This window comes from Triticum aestivum, chromosome 4A (assembly GCF_018294505.1).
Source record: "Triticum aestivum cultivar Chinese Spring chromosome 4A, IWGSC CS RefSeq v2.1, whole genome shotgun sequence".
NCBI classification, from domain to species: domain Eukaryota; kingdom Viridiplantae; phylum Streptophyta; class Magnoliopsida; order Poales; family Poaceae; genus Triticum; species Triticum aestivum.
In genome coordinates, this window is record NC_057803.1 from 277,562,778 (window position 1) to 277,566,441 (window position 3,664).

Below are 3,664 nucleotides of genomic sequence, written 5' to 3' on the forward strand. Positions count from 1 at the left end.
GCAAGACTTGCATCGATTCCATGCCAGAAACGTGAAGAGCCGAGCCTTCCAAGAAGGAGACATAGTCCTTCGAGTGGATCAGCAGAAACCACACAAGCTCGCTCCTACTTGGGAAGGTCCCTTCATAGTCACCAGAGTCCTCCACAATGGAGCATACCACCTCTATAATGTCGATCGCCAGATTGACGAGCCACGAGCCTGGAATGCGGAGGTACTCCGCCCCTTTTATACTTGAATTCTCACTCGGATGAGATGTAATAAGAAAAACTCCTGTAGTTTATTTATCAAAAGACAAGAGCGTTATAATTTTACCAGTGATTATTGTTGTTTTTTGCGTAAGAAATCCCCCAGCGGGTGGCTTAGCCGCAAATCCGCTTCGCCTAAGTTTGGAAAAATCCTGCCGAGTGGAGAGAAATCCTCCCACTCAGGGGCTTAGCTGCAGTCCAGTACTCGCCTAAGTTCTCCCACTTAGAGACTTAGCCGCAGTCCGGCACTCGCCTAAGTTTGAAAAAATCCTACTGAGTGGAGAGCAATCCTCCCACTCGGGGGCTTAGCTGCAGTCCAGTACTCGCCTAAGTTCTCTCACTGAAGACTTAGCTATAGTCCGGCACTCGCCTAAGTTTGAAAAATCCTACCAAGTGGAGAGCAATCCTCCCACTCGGGGGCTTAGCTGCAGTCCAGTACTCGCCTAAGTTCTCCCACTTAGAGACTTAGCTGCAGTCAGGCACTCGCCTAAGTTTGGAAAAATCCTACCGAGTGAGAGCAATCCTCCCACTCGGGGGCTGAACTGCAGTCCAATACTCGCCTAGGTTCTCCCACTTAGAGACTTAGCTGCAGTCAGGCACTCGCCTAAGTTTGGAAAAATCCTACCGAGTGAGAGCAATCCTCCCACTCGGAGGCTTAGCTGCAGTCCGGTACTCGCCTAGGTTCTCTCACTAGGAGACTTAGCTGCAGTCCGGCACTCGCCTAAGTTTGAAAAAATCCTTCCGAGTAGAGAGCGATCCTCTCACTCGGGGGCCTAGCTACAGTCCAGTACTCGCCTAAGTTCTCCCAAACACATCTCAATCCTGAAGGACGACGAGGGGCAGATCGACTGCCACCTTCTCCTAGAGAGCTTTGCCACAAATACAATGCGCGATTCATCCCGCTCTACAGTAACAAAGTACGGGTCGACTGCCACCTTCTCCTGGAGAGCTTCGCCACAAATAGAATGTGCGCTCCATCCCACTCTGCAGTAACAGGGTGTGGGTCGACCACCACCTTCTCCTGGAGAGCTTTGCCACAAATACAATGTGCGCTTCGTCCCACTCTGCAGTAACAGGGTGTGGGTCGACCGCCGCCCGCCCCTGGGTAGCTTCGCCACAAATACAAGACATGGGTCGACCACTTCCCCCTCCTTCGGAGCTGCACTGCGAATACAGAAAGTTGTCTCGAATAAAGATTGGGTTCACTCAGCAGGAGATTCATAAAGATATTCAACGATAAACCAAGTTCATATAAATTCTAAAGGTTTTGGATCACAGATCGAAGTACTCGGGCACGCAGCCCAAAAAAGTTTAACGGTTACAAAAACCACTCGGCATTCCGAGGCAAATTTAAGGTACGACATAAGAGTTTGTTCACTCCGCAGGAGGAGGGCTGGCAGGCTCGACGAACTCATCCAGGTCGACGCCATCGGCAATCCGAGTGGTGGCAGCTATGAAGGTTTCCATAAAAGTTCGGAAGTCGTGCTTCTGGGTGTTTGCGACCTTGATTGCGGCCAGCTTGTCTTGTTGCACCTCCTTGCAGTGGACACGAACCAAGGACAGAGCCATGTCAGCGCCACAACGAGCAGAAGACTTCTTCCACTCCTGCACTCGGTCCAGGATTCCGTTAAGTCGAGTCATCAGAGACTCAAGATCGTTTTGGAGCGTAGCCTCTGGCCAATGTGACGGGTCGATCCGTGACATGGCGAACTTCAGTCGCGCCAAGTAGTCCACGGCACCGTCGATGCGAGATTCCAGTCGGAGCAGATTCATGGCAGTTTCATCTTTCACGGGAGAGTTGATTGGATCCAGACCTGGTTCGATCCACCCAGTCTCCTCTTCAAAGTTCTAGCAAAACTCTGCATTCACGATCCAAGGATAAGTCAATTTTCATACACTGAGTCGACACAAAGAAAAATCAGTCGGAGCTAAATGTGCACCTTCAAGCTTGATATACAACTTCTTGGCAAGGCTCCTCAGGTAGCTCTCCAGATTGTCCCTCCTACGAGTGACGCCTTCCATCTTTTTGTTCAGGTTGAGGTTCTCCTTCTTCCAACGTGTGCACTCCCTGTTGGCTTCATTCAGAGCAGTCTTCAGCCTGGTATTCTCTTCTTCCAACTGGCCGACTGAAGCAAGCTTCTGTTCGGCCAGAGCGGTCCTGTCGTCAGCCTCCTTCTGGACAGCAGACAAATCCTGATCCTTTTTCGCCAAAGCTTCTCTTAGTTTTTCTGCAAAGAAATGATGATTGATTCAGAAATGGCAGAAGGGTGCTCGAGCCTAAAACTGACCAGTCGACAAACTCGTCTTACCTGCGGCGCCGTCTCTGACCTTTTGCAGCTCTGTCTTGGCCAGCTCCAAGTCAAGGTTCAGTTGAATCTTCTGCTTCTCCAAGTCAGCAAAGCGAGCTCCAAGATCACAAGATTTCTGAAATCAAAGAGGAGAAGTTATTTTTACAGCAAAAAAATTACTAAGACTATGGTCGACTGCCCGCAGTCCACCATAGTCTCGGGGACTACACCCAGTGGGTGCACTTAGCATGCCCCCACCGGTTATGACCCACCCGACCGGTCCACTGGAGTCGAGTGAGGGGAATAAAAAAAAGAAGAGAGAGAGAAAGTAGAACTCAGACCACAATCGACTGCCAGCAGTCGACCGCGGTCTCGGGGACTACACCCAGTGGGTGAACTTAACGTGCCCCCACCGGTTCTGATCCCACTCGACCAAGTCGAGCGGAAGAAACAAACTACTAGTTCGGTTTTACTCGACAAAATACAAAGACTACAGTCGACTGCCAGCAGTCCACCGTAGTCTCGGGGACTACACCCAGTGGGTGCACTCAGCATGCCCCCACTAGCCCAATAAATTCAATCGACACACCCACTGGGTGTACAGATGAAAGGATTTTCGGAAAGAATCTTTAGATAGCATATCCAAACAGAACAAGCGACGACCAACTAACCTGAACATTGCTCTAGAGAGCCGAACTGGCATCATAGGTGGCTTGGCTGGCGTCTCGCACCGTCTTCATCTTCTCCATCATAATGCCCGCCTGGCGTATGGATTCCCTAGCAGCATTCACCTCGTCCTTCGGGACATGATGGGTTGCAAAAAGTGAAGGTGGGTCGACAGGGGCTCGAGCAGTTAACGAAGAAGGCAAGGCACTCGACAGTGGCTCGGCGAAGGTAACAGAACCCCGATTGATGTCGCCGGTGTCCTGAACGACTGGCTCCACCCTCGGCGTCGACTGTAGCGCCTCACTTACAGGAGCTCACCTATTCTTCCTCGTCAAAGGCCTCTCGGACTCTTCATCATCATCAGGGAGGTCGATAATGTTGGGAGCTATGCAAAGTTCAATTGCCAAAATCACGTCACCCAATGAGGCACATTGCAGTTGAATCAACCGAATAAAGATAGTATGG